We start from the raw sequence: 20,444 nt of genomic DNA, 5'->3' as shown, positions 1-20,444 counted from the left end.
CTGAAAGCCCCAAAATTTTGCGTATATGATCTCTTGAAATGCCATATGACTGAAATCCTGTGAAAAACATACAACAAACATTCTTACAAGGAAATTAGGGAGCAGGTAAAAAGAACTTGAAGAAATGTAGGTAGCTTGAATCTTAACCATGGAAAACATGCTTTCCAGACCTCCTGATGCTCACTGTAGACTTAAATGATTTGCCAATTTTTGTCCTTACTTGAGATGTTTTTAGACATCCTTTACGAATAGTCTTAATTGAATTTGCATATATACTTATGATAGTATAACTACAAAACCAATAGGCAGAAAATTATTGTTTAAGCAAACCTTAAAAAAAAATAGGAAAAACACCTCCCACAATACTCTATATCTGGACAATGCTTAAATGTTCTAAAATAATATTAAAAAATTATACATAACCTTAATTTAGGCAGTATCATAGCAATATAGAGGCAACTTCATCCAGAACTACTTTCTTTGGAGAAGCTGGCCTGATCTGCCCAATAGATGAAAAGAAATTTCAGCTACTGTTCTATCCAGTAGAAATCCTTAATTGTTTTGTATTGTTAATTATAACGGAATAACAACTAGCAATGAAATAGACTAAAATTTATGTTACTTTAGGGAGTTTGGATTGTGGATTTTTAGTTTTTTAGGGGAGGGTGCGTGTTAAAATTTCATGCATAAGATTGATTATGTTTATAGAAATTGACTTTCTTATATTGCAAATGTTTGCCTGGAGGAAGCTGGATTTGTTTTCAGCTACATGCAGAATATAATAATGAAAATATAATCAAGAGTTAATGAATGCTCAATGTATTAAAGAGATCAAAGAATAGTGTGGTGAAATGAATTTTTCGGATTATGTTTTTTTTCTGTTTTTTTGGCTGATTACTTGTGAAGGGAGTTAACACATAAAGGATGAACCATTGCATAATTAATTTATAACTGTAATACTGCATATACTCTAAACAAAACTGTAAAATTAGAATATTAATGTATGCAGCGGTGATTATGTCAAATTCTTTTTTGCCCAAACCATGTAATTATTTAATGCAGTATTTAGCTGTGACTAATGCTAAAGGGAAATAGAATATGAGTGATTTAAAGTGTTTATAAATACTTGTCTGTGATTTTTTTTTTTAATTGTTTTAACTTGAGATGATTTTAGGAACCCTATTTACATCTTGGTAAGTTCTTTATTATTCCTTTTATATCTTCTCAGAGATAGCATGCCATGAGAGTAAAAAAAAAGGTGATTTTTTTTCTGTTAAAAAAAAAGAAAATGAGAAATAGTGGAATTTTATACTTTTAAGGTTTTCATAGATTTCCGTTAATGCAATTTAAATTCACTCGTAAATTATTGCTGATTATTTCTACAAAGATGAATTCTGTGAAAACAAGAAGAGAATCCATGATTTTTTTATATTGACTGAAGCTCTGGATAGAAAACAAGGTGAGAGTAGAGAGGAGTGTCTACCTCACTTGAGTTAGAGGAAGCTTCAATTCTTGCAGATTAAGACAAATCACTTATAATTGTAGGAAGTTTAAAAAATTGTAAATTCTTTGAAGGTGTCTAAGTAACTTAGACATTTCATGTTGAAAAAGAAGTGGACCAATATCCAAATTTGTGAGGACATTGCTGTAATTTTCCAGTACAGAGCTAATTTAAATGATCATTCCAATAAATCCAAAGGTATTTATGTTAAAAATTAGCAGCAGCCTAACAAGAAAGATTGATAATGGTCACAATTTCCCAATAATTAATTTAAACTTTTCTAGATTCGTGTGCACAGATCTTAGGCAAGCTGCAGCAGTACTGGGCTGGTATATTTTAGTGGTGCTTTTAAGAGTTGTCTTGAACCATGGGCCAAAACGACCAAATAGTTGTGATATTGTTACACAAACAAATTTGAATCTATACAAATATTAAGCCAAACCAGAGCTTTGTGTTTAGGCAAAATGTTTTGAACTGCTCCATCTCTGCAGAGTACACTTTAGTGACCACTTAGCTCACCAGACCTATAAACAGACTCAACTTTTAAATTTTCAACAATTTTTTACCAAGGGGTGGTTTTGGTTGTGGCAAGGGGTTTCTGTCATGTTCTTCAGAATTCAATGAACCTGATCAAGGTATCTTGAAAGAGGACACCCAGACTGCTAAGCAAGTTTTGAATTAGTTGTAGGACCTGTCTAATTAGATAGTATCAGTTCTGTTTTGACTTTTCAAATATTTGCAATGTAAATGTTTGAAATTGCTCTCTATACATCACACGATAAATATTCAGATCATCATTTGACACCTATTGCTAGTTTATAGTCTACAAAATGATTGCAAAGTGCTGAAACATTTTCTTAAGCCCAGTAGAAGACAAAACAAAAAATAGCAGAACTTTTTTCAAGAAGGTGTGAAGCAAAAGGCTCTGAGGATTTTAAACACCATCTAATTAATTCTAGTGCCTGTCATGCTGCAAAATGCACTGTATAAGATTTCATTTAGCAAATTCGGTTTTATTTTTGATGTGTAAATACGATGATGCATGCAAATTATATCAAATAGTAATTAATTACTCTGGGATGTTCTTTAAATATTAAATTATGAAATAGCTCAGAGAATAAGGGAAAATTGCCTTGCTTTTGCCTGTAGCTCTGGTCTTGCAAGCTTCACTAAAGCTGTTGTTCGAGGTCTACAACAATCATAAAATGTGAATGCCAATGCAAATTCTATGCTTTCATTGTTTAAAGGAGACATTCCTGTCATTGTTTTTGTCAATAACTTGAAAGCTGGTTAATCTACACCTTCCCACCCATGGGAGAATGATGAGATCATCCTCCAGCTGAGGCTTATTACACTGATGAGCTGAAGAAAGTAATCAGAGGACCATCTAAAGATCAAGAGCTTTGCAGTGAAGACAGAGGAAGTCCAACAAAAATCATGCTTGGAGACAAATGCATTTAACTCAGTGAAATTTTTTTTGTTGTTTTTAGTCAATTCCCATTCACTGCTGACCTCTGCTGTGAGGTATGTCTCTGGTTCTTGGTCTTTTCACGATTAAGCAGCATTTACATTTGGTCAGGACTTTTGAGGAGCATCAAGCTGCTGTTGTGTATTTGCACATAAGAAAGTATGCACCCCATAGGTGTATATTACTGTCAGGGAACTGGAGATTGTGACAGGAGTCTCAGAAAACTGACAAATGGGGCCGGTTTTAAATTTGTTCACTAATAGCACGTCTTGCTAATAGTCAATTCTCCGTATTAATCGTCATGACGAGGTACATAAAACTTCTAACAGTGATATTTGAAGTTAGCTGTAAGTGCACTGTACAATGGAGCTGGCTCGGGGGAGCTCCTGTATCGCTGTTGCTCTGGTTTATGGTCAGTAGTGGTTTGTACCCGCGGTGCACACAGTGCTCCAATGCTCCCGGTGGGGCCGCAGCAGTGCAGGTGGAGTACTGATATTTGAAGTTGTTAAAGTGGAAAACAGTTACCTGTAGCTCACCTCAGGTGAGGTACTTTATTATTTTTTACCTCTTAAGCTTAAAGAAGAAATAATTTGTGCGAATCAGGTGTGGAGAGCCAGTTCAGTGGATCTAGTTCCATGCAGGAGTAGGGTCTCAGTACGGAATATTTGGCTGGGATTTAAAAAACATTTCAGGACTGTAATGCTCAAAGGGATAAACACTGTTTATTTCTGTCACTGACTGAGATAATGACTGTTTTTCTATTAGTTAAGAAAAATGCAGGGCAACAGCTGACTATTATTATTTCTGATCAACTGACTGGAAGAGTTTGTGAAGATTTCATATTACTTTATTTTTCTTTTTGGACCAATCAGTGATCATTTAAATACTGTGAAAAGAATTGCCTGAACTTATTGAAGTGAGCAAATAATTACACCTACTTTTAAATAATGCTGCTGCAGAAAAGCATCCGACAAGGTTCTAGGGAAGCACCAGAGTAGACTTGTCCTATTATCGTGCTTTTCTTCAGACATTTGCTGTTTGCCATTTATGGAGATGAAGTGCTAGGTTAAAATAGGCCTTTTCTCTAATCTGGTATGGCTGGCTGCTCTCACATAAGCTATGTAAAAAAAAAATTATTTACTGACAGAGGTATTAGTATTTTTTCCTGATAAAGAATCTTTTTTTTTTAAAAAATTAGAATTCTCAAAGTGGCCTCATAATACTTTGTAAATTTTTGCTTTGATTTAAAACTACCACTAGACTCTTACAAATTTTAAATTAGTAAAAAGACAGATCCAAATGAAAAAAGGAGAACATGAAAAACCCCAAAACTTTTCTTATAGGAGGAGTGGATTGCCTAAAAAGTAAAGAGATTAATTTCTTCCTTTCAACTTTAAATGCTGATATGTACAACAGGACATAAACCAAAAGGGTTCAGACAATAAAATGAAGTGATTCCAGGGAGAAAAATTAACCAAATGAGGAATGTTGCTCTTGGGGATGATCAAACTGAAAGTTTCATCATGGGACAATATAATTGAGAAGCATGGCATATTCCTAATGTATCCCAAGTGTTACAGTGAACCTAATTCAGTGTTAAAAGGATTCACACCCACATTTGTAGGAATTTTTGAAGACTAAAGTTTGTAAGAGCAGGATGTGTCAGAGGCAGAGATATCCTGTCTGATTTTCTTTCTTTGACTGGGAAATTGCTTCCTCAAATACCTTTAGCAAAATGAGCTAAATTCATAGACCACCTTTTAAAGAAAGGGCGTTTTATAATAGAAACAGCAATAGTTCTAATATTCAAATTAGTATTCTATCATATTATAAATATAAATGGATAGTTATGGAATTTGATTATGTATGGAAGCTCAAAAGTTTTCTTATTCTTTCATGAAGTTGAGGATAAAGATTTTGGTATTAGTCTTTTTAAAACATGAAAATATACTTATTCAAGGTGTTGTTCTGTTTCTTACATTTATACTCAGTTGCTTCCCCTCCCTGGAAGGACACAGAATGGCTCCTTTAAGTATTAAGCATTTGTTTACTGAACAGTTGCATCATGATATATGAACCAATTATTACATTTTACTGAATCCTATCCTAAATGGCTGATATTTGTATTATATTAAGCAGAAGAGGTGCTTCATTCTACCTGAGATTTTGCAATACAGTCCTTTATTTTTTTGAGTGCAAGAAAACTTTGATTTCTGATTCGTTAACTTTAGACATCTGATTTTGTCCTTATTCACTGTTTGTACCTCAGGTTTTTTTTATTTGATATTTGAAGTGCTGGTTCAGTTTTCATAAAAGTCAAGTGGAAATATGACCTGAACTTCAAAAGAGCTGAGAGTCAACTCTTAAACAAATAAAGCATTAAGTAAATATGCATTTAAAATGCCATACAAATTCCATCTGTTTTCTCTCACTATTGTGAAGACTTTTTCTCTGTGGGTAAATATTTTTTATATATTATTAATTTAAGTCAATTAAAAACAGTTTGAGTGTTCTATCAGACTTGAAACAAGAATTTACTTTTCCTTATCAAGCTAAAGAGGTCACCTAGACACTCAGGATTTTTTTTGTCTTTTTTTTTTTGAACTGCAGTTTTATTTAGGCATGTGTGCACATGTACTTAAAATTTTGTAATAAGGCCTATGTGTTCTTTCAAGGTTCATTTTTATTTTGCTGCCTCAGCCTTTCAGGTCTGAACAAAATGTTCTTCCAGTATTCAGAACAGCTCTTCAGACCCTCACAATCCTTAAAAACTCTCTTCATTTTATAACAGATTCTGGAAATATTTGAGGGGTTTCTTGGTATTTAAAAAAAAACATTACTGATGTATGGTTCTTCATTGTACATGTGCCTCAGCTAAGCCAGAGAGATCAGGGAAATCTATTTGGAGTGACATTATGGTGCAGTTATTTGCCCCATCATTTCTGTAGGGCTTCCACATCAAGTTCTGATGGAGTATGAATGTTAGCAGGGGAATGATTTTCAGATAGGTAGTTTACTTAGGCTTGGGGAAAAAACATGTGGCAGAAATTGCCCTGGACCCTTCCCTGATGAATCATTGTGGTTCTCACTATTTTTAGGGCTGGTTTCATAGGGTGTGTTTGATTGACACATTGATGTCAGGTCCTGTACAGTTTACAGCTACTGGGATGAGAAAAAATGAGAAAATACTTGCAGACTTTGAGAACTATCACTGTGGTCTTGAGCTAATTTTGCAGTTCTAAACACCAGGAGGCAGAGTGGTAGGCCTGGGAGGAAGGGTGGATTGGTTGCCCTCCATGTTTTCAGAACAGCAAATCTAAATGAGAGGCTTCAGTATCTCCTTCTGAAAGGGGCATGTTACAGTGCCCCTGAACCCACTCCACGGACCCAGGAATACCTGAAGATTCTCACTTATGGGCACATAAATGCATGGGGGTTTGTCCTTGAGTCCTACTTCCATGTTCATGTTGTACTCCACCTCTATGATCAAAGCAATACTCTGACGATCAGAAATTGTTTGTGTTCTAGGTAAAATTCCTCTGTTCGTGACCAGGAGCGAGCAGATCTAGGAGCTGGATGGCTAAAGCTTGATTCTTACTGTCTTTATAATACTGCTGCTGGAGCATTTGAAATACCAAGTGGGTGGCTGTAGAAGTGATCTTCAATGACCATGTTTCCCTCTGTTATTTTTATTATCAGCTTAGCGCTTAGACTCTTTCTAATTTTTTCCTCCCCACTGCACTTTTCATGCCTATCACACTGTTGTTTATTAAATGAGTTGCTCTAACTACCACTGGTCACTAATAAGCACAGGTTTAGCTATAAACAAATCATGGATTTTTTTTTTCCTGAAGTATCTCTAAAAGTGATAAAACCTGTGATGAAACTAAAATCTTTCTAATACCTATGTTACTATCAGGAGAAATCGTTGTAATGACCAATAATTCTCCTTTACTCATTAATAAAGAATCTTTCATCACGTAATATTGAATCAACAGCAGATATAATCACACTGTAGAAAGGGGAGGTTTGCAGCAATAGTTGACACTAAAAGTAAAACATGTATTTTCTCTGGCATTAGTTGGCCTTTATTTGCCCCAGTAGGACACGCTCCATGTGATTTCTTGCAGGCAACATCTGAAACAGCTGAGACTGTAGGAAATCTCTATTGCTCTCTATGGAAGAGAAGTGATCTGATCATTTTTGTGGTTGGGGGTTACCTTTTCTGGGTGGGTCTGTGTTAGCATTTCAGCTGACACTGGTACTCTTCTGCTGTGGATTTCTTGACTATTCCTCACTACCTTCATTTGGTTCCTGTTGTAGGGCAGCCCTGGAGCGTTCTGAAAGGAATTTCTTCCCAATGACACTAGCCCAGAAGGAGAAAGCAGGGATGTGCAAGCAGTGGCAGTTCATGTCAGCAGCAGAGGTGTGTGCTGTGTGAACACTGGACACTTAGCAGCCCTGCTTGGCAATGCAGACATGACTGCTCCATGAAGTTCTATTTTTTTTTTTAATTGCTGTCAGCTGCAATTGAAAATAGACTAAAAGTCGGTTCTGCTATGAGGTCAGTGAAGTTAGATATGAAATAAAAGGCTTCTTGTGGAAGCGGAAAGCCCTAACTGTTTCTAGGACAGACCTTCATCTTTTCATTTGCATTAAGCATTTTCTTTTTTGGAAGTTTCATGCAAGGATTTTTATATGCATCACAGGATGCATTCTACATGTAGTTATGTGATTTCTTCATTTGCAGACACTTCCATCTCATCAATGGTATGTACACACCACGTGAAATGGGAAATGCTAGTAACTAATGGGCATTTTTATAGAATAGCAGAATAAATAGGCACATAAAGCTTTGCAGTGGTTACTGCTGCCTTTTAGCTGTAGTGACTCACTGGGGTACACTTCGAAAGAGAAATGTGGGGTCCAGAAGTAAGGACACAAAATCTTTGTATGTAGAATTACCAAGGCATTGTTGTGTTGGTGTTGTTTTGTTTTGTTTAGGGTTTTTTTTGGGGTGGGAGGGGTGGTTTGTTTGTTTGTGGGGTTTTTTGTTTGGTTTTGTTTAGTTTTTATCTGGAATGCTATTTAACTTGTTTCATTGTGAAAGTTCCTTTTCCTTCTCCAATTAAAAAAATATTCATAATTTGCACTCTCTGATTTTCCACCTAATTTTGAGATCTTTGATTTTCATCTTCTTTCTAAATCTCATACTTAACTGGTTGCTATAGCTAAAGAGAAAAAAAAAAAGTCCGATTCCAGTGTTTAGGGGAATTTTTTTAGGTAACCCAAGGTAGAAAAGAGGAAAAAGATGCATTTTCTCTTTTTGCAGATTAAATACTCAATACATACATTACCTAAATTGGCAAAGAAAGGGATATTGCTAAGCACATTTTCCTTTGATTTTAGTCCAAAATTGATAGAAAAGGACAAGTTATCAAGAAATGTATTGCAAAATGGTTAAAAATATTTACTTAAGAAATTCAATATCCCAAAATGTCATTCTTGTCTCTAAAAGTGAACATGACTCTTCAGATAAATCCTGCTGCTGTGCTCTGGTATCGTGTCCTACATGCTGTGTCTACAGAACAACCTGAAGGCATTTATACAGTTACCATGGTCAGAGAATGGATTGGGATGGAAAAAATAATTATAAAAATAACTGTTGAAATCAGCCAGTGTGAAACTGCTAACTACTTCTGGGTGCACCATGAGAAAGACATTTTCCTGTGCCTTTAAATGCGTGACAGCAAAAATGTCATTTTAAGGCAGTTCTGCTCTTTATCGTGGCTAGCATATAATCCAGTTAAATATTTGAGCTTTGAAGGTCTGTCTTTGTGCTGTCTCCTTTCATATAAATGTATTTCCCCTGTTAATTTTTTTAATTATTTTTACTTTGCTATTTTCTTTTAGGATTGTTCTCTGGGTGGTCATGTTACAGCTTCTAGAACAAGATTCCCTGTATCATTTTAAGGAGATTTTGTTTCAGTAGAAGCAAATGAGAAGTGCTAGTTTGTACCTGAGTTCTTCATGCAAAAGCTCCACTCAAAACAGGGATGGAGTACCACAGAAAAACAGTAAATACAGACTGTATTTAAAAAAACCCACCACCATTTTTAGGTGTAAGACAGACCCTGGTCCCTTTTTGACAGCTGTGGCTTATTCTTTTAATGAAGAGATGGTCTGTATTAAAAACTTACATGTCAAATACCTCTTTCTGCTGATGATTTGACAGAGGCAATGTTTCATGGATGAAGCTCTGCACAGGTGTGTATTGCTTGTTGGACATTGCTGTCAATAGTTCTTTCAAAGTTTTAATACAAATTATCACTTTCTATAGGAAACTGGAGTAGGACTGGTTGATGTGGGGTGTGTGAACAATGTATGTGGATGCATATCTATGTCTTTATAGATAAAACATTCTGGATGAAGTTTACCTTTTGAAATTCATTAGTGCTGTGGATATATCACAGAACCACATTTTTAGATTTACTCCTTTAGGTACTGAACTGGTACTTCTAAAGCTGCTTAAAAGTTTGTTATTAACTCTTTATTTTCCTGATTGTTTTATTGACATCTGCATGCCTAATTCCATCAGCTACAGCTCTCTTTGAAACAGCAACAGTTTTCTAGAAGTTGAAAGATGGTGTGTTTTAGAGCAATACTCAAATACATGTTTTAAAATCATAATTAGAAAACAGCCATGAAGGGCATATTCCTTTAAACACCACTGGTGTCCCAAGAAAAATAGCCACTGTTTCTAACAGCAGGATTCTGAAGGATCTGGGCCTGTGCAGAAGATTTTCTGGGAATTTTTTCAGTGTTCCATTTTTTTTTAATTATTTGGGACCTTCCAGTGTTGGTCTTTGGGATCCATTTGTCTCAAATGATGTGGACTAGAAAAAAAAGTATTCCTTACTTGGTACGGGTGTAGCTCACGATGTTTCATCTCTATTTTACTTACTTTCTCAAGCCTAATATGAGATTCTGGAGTTTGATTTTGACTTTTATGTTCCTTTGAAAGTGTTTAGCAATATTCAAAAAAGAACCCAGCTATCCATAACTCATTAATTTAATTTTAAGGATTGCTTTTGGGGTTTTGTGGTCTATGTGCTTTTTCTTCTTAGAATTGTGCATCGTAATGAAGCATAGTAGTTACCATTACATTAAGATGAACTGAAGTAAGGATTCATTTCTGCCAGTGCTAAAAGGTCAGCTTCACAAAAGTTTTTGTTAATGAGGGCTTTTTGTTTAGAGTTTTTTAATTAATAACTACTTGAATATCAGGAGTTTTGCTTAGGTGAGTTGCTGTCAGACAATAGAAAGTTGCGGAGTTCTAGTGAAGTGCCAATTATAAACATTATTTGACTTCTTAACTGTGACACTATCAAATTGTTTCAGAGTTTCTCTTCCGTTCAGTCATTATTTCTCAACAGTGTTTTGAATTGAGGCAAACAAATGTACTCAAAATTCTTCATTCATAAACCCCACTAAACACTTAATGGGACCAAGCTACTGCCCAGAGAAGGCTTTTAGATCTATTGAGGATGGGGCATGATGAGACCAATTTGCATCAGTGTGACTTTAGTTACAAAGGAAGCCAGCTAGGAAATAGTCCTGCGCTGTGAATGTAGTGGTATGTGATAAGTGTGTGGTTGCTTCACACACATTTTATCATGGTGTCTACAGTCAGGAGGAAGCTCTGTTAGCTGATGATGAAGCCTTTCATCATTTAATATGAGCCAGTATGGACTCCTACCAAGTTGTTATCTCGGCATAGAGGTGTCTGGCCTGACGAGGCACATTGTTGCCTTTGCCATGAGAACTGTGAAATACGAGAGCCCCAAGTGCACAGGAGGTCTCTGTGGACCTGCTTTTCTTTGAACAACCTCACCAATGTCCCCCACTCCAAACCCACCCCTTTAAACTCAGGTTCAGGCCTCATGCATTGGCAAAGAGAGTCTGTAAGTACCTGTCTTTTCAAGAGAACTCATGACTGGTTTCCTGCCTTCCCCTGGAGAGGGCTGATGGGAACCCCTGGCATTTGCTGTGCCCAGGTGAGTGTCTCTGCAGAGGGCAGTGGGAAGCAAGCTTGGGAGCCTGAGGGAAGCAGGGCTGGGCATTCACCCCCTCTGTGCAAGGTGCTTTCTTGGGGCAACTGTCTACTTGGCACAGAGTCTGCTCTCCTATAAAACAATTATATAACTCTCCCCTCACCTCCCATACACGTTTCACTAGGTTGGTTGGGGTTTTTTTTGTGTATGTGTGCTTTTTGGTTTTGTTTTGTTTTTCTAAGCTATCATTTGCACCCCTGGATAATTATAGGACCTGGGTAGCTACCACCAAAGGGTACAATTCAATTTAAAGAAAAAAATATGTTCAGGCTCCTACGTTGCAGATGGTCATGCTGGGCTGCTGAAGGCCCCCGTGGCATTATGTGGGCTATTCTAGACTGTGAGCCAAACATTGTTACTGATTTGAGACCTAAATGATTATTTAAATTTAGACTGAAGAAGAGATTAATTTTTCTTTTAAGTATGCTGTCAGAATTAGTGCAGGTTCATTCTTCTCTCTGGTGTGTCTTCTAGTTGGGAAAGACCATCTGTTTGTCTAGAGAAGTCATAAAATAATATTCAACGTGAGATTTGCACTGAAATCCTGACATCTAGTAACTGCAGTTATGAAAATTATCTGAATGTGCCTAATTCATTTATATTTTAATTCCAATCCATCAGTGTCAGATAAAATGAGTTATTTTTCCTTCTATTCCTGTGTGGCACCTATAATAGCTTAATGCTGTGTGAATAGTAAAATGGTAAGTTTTGAAGTCTTGCTGCTATCCAGGGGCTTATTTTGTTGACAAGGGCTGTCCAGATGAAAGGTGTTTTTAGAAATAATTAAACTTCATGTTTCTGTAGCTAATGATTATATTTCATTTCTTTAAAATCATTTGCCTATCAGAGTTGTTGGAAGCTGTATGTGAAAAGAATATGAATTAGGGATAAAGCAAAAGCAGATAAAAAGTTCTGGATATGAGGCCAGTGATGAGACTTGAGAAGAAACAGATTCTGTTGGCTAATCCAATTGAGGCACTTTCCTTTTTGTGTTGCAAAATTGGTAAAATACCTGGAAAATTAATAAAGCAATTGCATGTTTCTACTTCACTCATCCTATTAAACCAGTGATTGCACTGTTCTTTCAAATAGTCATTTCTTTCTTTGCAAAGGTTGACTACCAACTTTTAAAAATATATGGCTCAGACACATAGCTTTATAAGACACTCCTAGACTTTATCTTAAGCACTTCTTAAAGAGTTTGTATAAAGCAGGCTTTGTGTGACTTTCAGAAAAGATGTCTCTTTGTTAGTGTCAGGGAGGTACTTTTAGGATAATCCAAGTTGTCTCCTTTTAGGAAGAGTCAAACATCAGAAAAGTGTGTCCTTCAAGTGCTCTTAGGATTAATATCTAGACAAATCATGGTATCATACTGTTTTCCATACTGCATGATGATTTCTTTTAAATAAACTTCATTTCGGGTTGCTATTTCACCAACCTTTGTGCTTTTATACTTTTAACTCCTTTGTTATGTATGGCATTCCTAAATCCATTAGGCGTCTGAGTCTGTTGTCCCTCCCAAATAGCAACAGACATGTACTCCTGCACTTTTACCTGTAAGGAAACATCCGGGTCTGAAGTCAGGTTTCTAGGAACAATAGTCTGCAGAGTTTATCTACTTCTTCAAGTAGTATCTTCATGTCTTGAAACTAATTTTGCCTTGAATACACCACAGGGTGTATGCTGTATGTTTCTTCATAACCTCCCACTAATAAGTGACAAAAATACATAAAGTTCATAGCCTGTTAATTGTAAAAGTCTGTCTTTTAAATGTTTTCTCATGTAGCAAAGTGAAAATTGACCCTTTTATTGGCACATAAATGGCAGCTACAATTAACCGTTTCTGGAACATAACCCTTCTTAAAACTCCCATTTGAACTCCAATTATTTTTACTATTCAAGACTTGCCTCCTCGAAAGGGCATTGATCTCATTATCAGCCTAAGCACCTTTGAAGATGTGGGCTAAAGTGATTTTATCATTTGCAAAACTGCTCAAGCATATTTGAAACAACCTAGCCATACAAGCTGGGTTTGATTTAGGCCTTCAGCAGTTTGCAAGGAGTCTTGAATAAATAGATGTGAAGTGATAAACAGGGAAACAAAAGAATTCTGCCTTGTTTCATGTCTGCTTTTGATCTGCTATTGACAGAACAAAGGAATATATTGTAACTATATCCTCTTTTAGACAAAAAATGGAAATATGACCGCTACATCGCAAAGATTAATTCAAGAACTTTTAATGGGTGAAATATTTTTGGTTTTATTGCTTCATACTCAGGTGTTTTCTTCATAATGCCAAAGGCTTTACACAATGTTATTTTTATAAAATATTCAGTGACAAATCTTTTAATCTGAAAGCTTGATTTTTAGAGGACTTTTTATTCCATTTCATTAATTTTCACTCTGCAAACCCAGAGGTTCTAACTTTTGTTTTACAAGAGAAAAGTGAAGTATATTTTATCAGTTGGTATGCTAAGCTTCTTTTCTTCACTTGTCTCTTTACTGAAAGTAATACAGCTATTTTTCCAATAAAATATCCTTGTGTTAGTGGAAAGCAAGTGTGGCAAGAAGCTTTGTTCTGAAATTCTGAAAATGAGATTGATTTTCAGTAAATGGCTAATTTGCTATGAGCATACTAAAGCTCTTCAAATAGATATGGTTAACCCAGAAAAAAAAAAGATAAATTCGCAGTTTTTTAATTTTTATGTTCTGACTTTCATGTGGATAAACAAAGGCTTGTTTTCCATGAATGTAAACACAGCTGATAGCAGAGAAACAGACTCATAGCACTGTTATACTGTGGTCTGCTGGTCATCGTGGTCAGTGCAGTTGCCTCTTTCCTATGAAAGAGAGATCTGGGTCTCCGTCTGAGATGGATTTGAGACTATGTCAGGGCGCACGTCTGGTCTGGGTTTAGAAGGACTAAAAGTTGGCTTTGATTTTGTTTTCTATTCCACCAAGGAACAGTAAAGTTGGTAGTTTCTTGAATATTCTGACAACCATCTCTCAAATGTTTTTCTACACTGGTTTTCATGAATCAAAGAAGGTTATTGTAGAAACCTGCAAGACAACTACTCCCTCCTTTAAGGCTGTAAAGAAGTTTTACAATGTCATGATAATTTGAAAGAAACACCAGCAGAAACAGAGCTTAGTTATTGAGAGTGAGTTGACAGTGGGGTACTGTTTCTCATCACAGTCATCAGGACTTTATCCTCTTTCCCTTTTATGCTCCACAGAGCAAAGCCCCCCCACTACTTAAATTCCATTATTCTATAACATATTCATTCTAGTGCAAAATACCAAATTTTCCAGAATTTTCCTCTAAAGAAGTACCTCTAATTCTGTCATCAAATTAGAGAATACCCACTGTGTAATTGAACCTATGACTATGACAGAAATAAAGGTATTTTGGAAAACGGACACAGACTGACTGTCCACTGTACATTGCCAGCTATTGCCCTACAAATAATAATAATAATAATAATAATAATAATAATAATAATTATTATTATTATTATTATTATTATTATTATTATTATTATTATTATTATTTTCAGATTCAGTCAGCTGCCCATTTATGGTGGCCATTTTTGTAAGTGAAGAACTCAATGATAGCTTGTTTGTTAGAAAATTGATTGGTTTTATTCTTTTAGATCAGAAAGAAAATGTAATCATCCCTTCCAAAAGGTAAAATAAGTGTCCGATCTACTTCTTGGCTTGCTTTTTATGTACTATTGGCAAAACAAAAGCACATGAAATAAGAATTTCTTCTACCAAACATCAAAACATCAGTCTTAGTTATATCATGCATATAAATTTGATAATAGCTAATTAATCAATCTCATGTTTGCATTCCCTGAAAAGAAATACTATTTTCCATTCCATTACCTGCTGCTTTGTTTCTACAGTTTCAAGAGCCAAACCTCAGGATATGATGGTTCAATTTAACTAGACCTAGGTTTGAGTCTGGGACATTTCTGATTTTTTTGTATTAGTTATCCTCTATTTCAGTGTACTTTTCTTCTGCCTTTACTCCATATTATCAAAATAAGTTAAGCAATCCGAACTGCAGTGAATTATTCTCTTTTAAAAAACTCAGAAACCTAAGTGACTTTATTTATACCCACTGTAAGCTTCTTTTCTTTGTCTAGTTTTACTGAGAAAAATACCTACACTGTGTCTAGAAAAGATTTTCAAATACTGTGCTATTCACTAGATACTTAGGGACAGTACATTTAGAACTAGAGTGGATAATGTGTATATTTTTCTGTGTGCTTCTGGCACTATCCGTTCCACCAGTGGTCATGACAGGAAATAGCTTTGATAGTGAAAACCAGGGTTTTATAAAATACTTACAGATGAAAAAAGAAGAATGACTCTTTCCTTGCCATTTCAGAATCCATTTTCTCTTGTATATATAGCAAGGGAGTGAGTTTATTAAACTGAGAAATGTTTTACTCTAAAAGTGAGGTAGCACAAGAATCTTAATTGGCGTTGTATTATTTAGCTTGTATTATGTACTCACACCTCCTTATGACAAAATACGTATTCTTTAACCTACATAACAAATGAATAAATAAAAAAATAACAAAAGAATAAGTTCTAGAACTGTAGATAGCTTAGATTCACGTGCTAAATGGCCTTGTCTACCTTTCTTTCCAATATTAAAACCAGTTTTAATTTAGAGTCCTACAGGGCTAAGATTTTCAGACATTTCTCTATTGGAACATCCTTTAAATGTGCTGTTGACACTCAGTCCTTTGATAGCCTCTCCAAATAAAAAGAAACTCTAATTTATATAATTTTTACATATAATTGTCAAGATCAAGTGAGAAGATTTCAACAGATGGTTTCTTATGTGCTGTATATTGTGGCTTCAGGATAGCTCCTTTAGCTCTTTATGTTCTAGTCTTCCTACTGTTTTCTACTTAGACTATAAAAACTTTAAGGCCAGACCAATCCTGATATGTGTTTGTTCAGTTTCCAGCACGGTGAAAGAGTTTTGTTGCCATCTCTAAATTTGACTGCAATCAACTAATTAAAATACACAATGGCCCCTCTCCCCAGTTCAATCTATTAAATGAGAAGTAACTATTTCATCTCAAGAATCTTGCCTAGTTATGGTTATGGTGTGACTGCTGAAGGTAACTCAATAATTCAAAGAAACCAACTTACTAACATTTTTTTTTACAGATTCTGTCCTCATGCTTTTACCATTCGTAGAAATGTGTTTTACCAGCCAGTGTCTTTGTTTCTGTTCAGGTCTCAGGTGTCCCCAAAACACTAAAACATATTTTGACATGCTAGTGATGTGACCTCCTGTCATCTTTTTCCAAACCACTGGTTCATTACTGTCTCTGATTTGTGGCAAAGGGGTCTTATGGGAAGGGTCCTGCTGTTGCCCAGGGGTTCCTGTGTTCTAATTTTGGTGGTGACTCTTCTCATTTTTTCTGCATTCAGAGGTAAAATACTAGACCACCCATTAAAAAGTAATTCATAGATGTCTTAAGGGAAGGGAGTTCTAACACACATATGCCAACAACTAAATGAAGCTTGTTTGGCTCTGTATCTGACTCTTTAGCTTTCAATTAGTTTACAGTTTTTGTATCACCCTTTTCTGAATTTCAGAAAAAATTTTGGTAGCAGGCCATCATGTTTCATTAATCTTCCTTTTACTCTACTTTCCTCCCAATATGTGATTGTTCTGCTACATCTTATTTAAAGAGAAACTTAAATCTAATATTTACAACAGTGTGTGAGATTTGTGATACCATCTTTGTCACAGTATCACAAAGGGTGCTGGTGTGGCTCACACTGCACAATGTAGGAAAGTGTCTACAGAAGTGGCTATCACTTACATAGATAAAAGGTGCGGATAATGAATTGTTAAGTACTATATTTTTTTGTGATAAAATAAATCAGCCAAGGTTCCATTGAAAAATTTGGGCAAAATTTCATTAATAACCATTCATAACACAATCCAGTTTGTTGTCTGTACCACTAAACCTATATATATATTTAACTGGAGCTCCGAATCTTGTACTTTCTGCCTCTATCTCAAGTCCAGTAGAATATTCTGCAATGGGATGTGAACTTCATTTTCCATATATGATGATTTAAGAAAAAAAAAGTACATGTTGACTCTTTCAACTTTGCCTTGGTATCTCACTCCCACTGGAAGCATAAATACCACCACTTGTTTCTTGCTCTATAGAACCAATGCGTTGCTAAAGAAGTTTTGTGTAAAATGTGAATTTTTAAAACTTCCATAATGTCAGTTTATTTTTTTTCAGTACAAGCCAGAGCTCAGAAAATATTCTTTTCTCTTTCCAGTCTTGTTTCAGTATCCAGTGAGAATAATAGTAGAATCTTCTTACTGGTGAGTTTTTTTCTGGGTTTGGTTTCGAGGTTTTTTTTCTTCTATCTGAATTAGCCAAGAACTGCCAGATACACAAGCAGAACCTGCTGCTAAGCAACAAAGCTGCATTACCTGGAGAATAATATTACTCTGCACTGAATGCTGACAGAATTGGGAAATGGTCTCAGAGGAAGGGGATCTGTCACCCTTCTGTTAGAAACCTGCAAATGCAGGTGGTAACAGGGATTAGCAGTCTAGGGGTTTTCTGGCTTAATAACTTACAGACTTGTGTCTTTTGAAAACATACATTTCAATTGAAGTCTGGCTTATCATAGCCTTTAATATATTAAGTGTTATGAAATCTACAGACTAGCAATTTTGAGGAATACAAGTACAGTCTGTCAAGGTAAGAACATTTAGTTTAGTTTTTATAGTATTAAGAAAATTCTTTAGAAAAGCCAAACGTATAAATTGCCTAAAAGATGAATTTAAAATCTTTTTAGTTTAGTACCCAGAGATATGTAGGTCAAAAATAAAGACTGTTTCCAGCTATGGGTAGCAGGATATTATTCCACAGTAGATGGAATATCACTTAAGAGGAAAACTGAAAATGTATTTCTCTGACATTCATTCTAGTAATAGACCGTTTTATGTATTTCAATATATACTACTTTGTAACATGTCATATGCATTTTTCTCTTTATATTTTTCTTTAGGTTTGATGTTGCACTGGATAAACATCAAATCCATATCTTCACTGTCATGAGTGCCTGTATATTTTTAGGAACAAGTTAAAATGATGGAGATTCCACTTCCCCTTTCTGAAGCCTGGTGTGTTATGCTGGTTGATTGTCCATAATGCCCTCAAAATAATAAGAACCAAAATCTCTCACTTAAATGTTTGCTGCAGTCTAAATCTTTTTTTGGCCTTTTCACCAAAGACATAGGGAACAACTTATTTATTTCCTCCTGGAAATGTTGGTTCAGTCATGATGCGAAGACACAATGTTGAAGTAGAATTGAGCATCACAGCATGACTGTGCTAAATATTAAATAAATTAGTAAATTACTTATAGTTACTTCCTTATGTTATTTCATACATAGTCAATGCTCAGTGAACGATGCCTCTTTCCAGTGGTGCTGTGTAAAACACAGAAACAACCAGTTCTATATCTGCTTGAAAATACATACCCTCTTTTTCTGAAAGAATAGGCTTAGTATCTTCCTACTTAGTGCATTTCACTGCTGCAGAATTACCTGTTGAGCCAGCAGGTCCATTAGTCTGTCCTGCCTTTGGACAGCCCTTCATATTCGGCCAACATGTGGGAGTGGGCTTCCCAGATTTGGAGGGCCTGTGGCTACACCACAAACCACTCCAGATGCTCTCTAATCCAATGTGCAAAGGGATTCAAACAATTATAACCTTCATATAAATGAGTGCTAGGAAAGCAGAAAAGCTCACCCATGTGTGTTGTGTTTTCACATGTTTGTCGCTGTTTTCGAAAGGTTGTAATGGAATTTTTGTGTAGAGGGTGTCCTGCAAACATCAGGCATCAGTTTGTGCCTCAGCAGTGGCAGCCAAGTTGTAATTTATCTGACACGCCTTTGTGACTTTCCTCTCAATTCTAAAGTAAATGGCTTTCTCACATCATTCATTCAAATGCACAACCAGGTTATCAGTAGCTGCCACTTTTCTGCCTAGCAGCACAAAAAGGACATAAAATGCCACTTGCCTTTAACACTGATCTTTATGTGTTTCTCTCAGCATGTCCAGTGAGTCTCCTGGCTTCTCCTTAGCCCACCTGTGAATCAACCTCACAGTCCTTATCACTCACTGAAGATGACATGAGGGGGAATAATATTCATTGTAAGCAGGTCATATGGGAGTTAGACCCCCTCTGAGCATGTAGCCAAATCTATCCTATTCTCCAGTAGGAGTTGCTGCAAATTCTCCTGGTTTAATTGTACCAACCTTGAAAGCATTAGTTTCAAAGAATTTTAATACGAAGTGCTGCCAAACAGAACTGGTTTGTGAGACTCTGTTTTCATAAATAAAGTGGGGAATTATTAGTCTGCTCCTAAGTTTTAAAAATACTCTGTAACATTGGGCTCAGCAGTTCACAGGTCATTGGTGACATTTACACTGAACAAAGAATCCCTTTTTTGTATGGTTGGCTTTCCTCAACTGCACTTGCTTGCTGTCACAACAACTCCGTTCAGTTTGGTTAAGGTAGAGTTAGCTCACTCCCCAGAGATATGCCAATGAAGTATATTTAAAAAAGGTGATGTGAACTAAAGCCTCAGCCTGTCTGGTTGCAGCCATCGTAGTTTTATTTACTTGATGTCTTGACCATTTTGAGTTTAGTCCACTCTTTAGGCAGGGGGTCAGGTCCAACTCAGTTAACTGTTTTTCCTGTTGGCAATTAAGTAAGAGTCATTGCCCTTCAAAACTTCACTGTTTCCATCTTCATCATGAAAGCACTCCCAAGATTTGTTTTTCAACCATTATTGCATGTTCTTTGTGTAGAGTACTAGGTATTTGAACCAACTTGGTTTCCTTTGTAAGAATTATTTTGCATTTCATTTTGATTTCTGACCTTTTTCACAGACACTGGTTTGTGTTATGATTGTGATTCTGATAGATGGAGACATTTTCTAAGTTGGTGGGGTCATTGAAGGGACATTTTCTTTTAAAAAAAATTTTTTTTTTTTTTTTTTTGCTGCTATTGGCCCCACAGTACACTCTTCAGATAGGCATTATAGGCAGTGGCTTCCAAGCATGAAGAAACATTCTAAAGATATCAAAGTCATTCTACTTTCAACCAGATTAACATCATATCTTTCCAGTGTCAAATTTCTAATGATCATGTGAACAGTACTGTGTCCAGTAATTTATTCTGGCCAGTGTCTGCTGACAATCCAAGAATAATTGCCACCAAGACTACTTCATCCTTCTTTTTCTTTTAAAAAATATTCAATATATACAGCATGGACAGGTCTAT

The 20,444-nt window shown here is 35.8% G+C and overlaps 1 long non-coding RNA gene across 1 annotated transcript in view; it reads left to right on the top strand.

Annotated features, from left to right (window-relative positions):
- Positions 1-1,340: 1,340 nt before the first annotated feature.
- Positions 1,341-20,444, top strand: part of LOC127477056 (uncharacterized) — a 37,182-nt gene continuing 18,078 nt past the window's right edge. The window contains exons 1-2 of the long non-coding RNA XR_007906831.1: positions 1,341-7,395; positions 8,883-9,236. This is a non-coding gene — a long non-coding RNA (uncharacterized LOC127477056). The remainder of the gene's footprint in view (positions 7,396-8,882; positions 9,237-20,444) is intronic.

This window comes from Manacus candei, unplaced genomic scaffold (assembly GCF_025592945.1).
Source record: "Manacus candei isolate 608988 ecotype Guabito, Panama unplaced genomic scaffold, ASM2559294v1 h1tg000005l, whole genome shotgun sequence".
Taxonomy (NCBI): Eukaryota; Metazoa; Chordata; class Aves; order Passeriformes; family Pipridae; genus Manacus; species Manacus candei.
The sequence above is the reverse complement of the archived record's forward strand: the minus strand, read 5'-3'. Positions and strand labels throughout refer to the sequence as shown.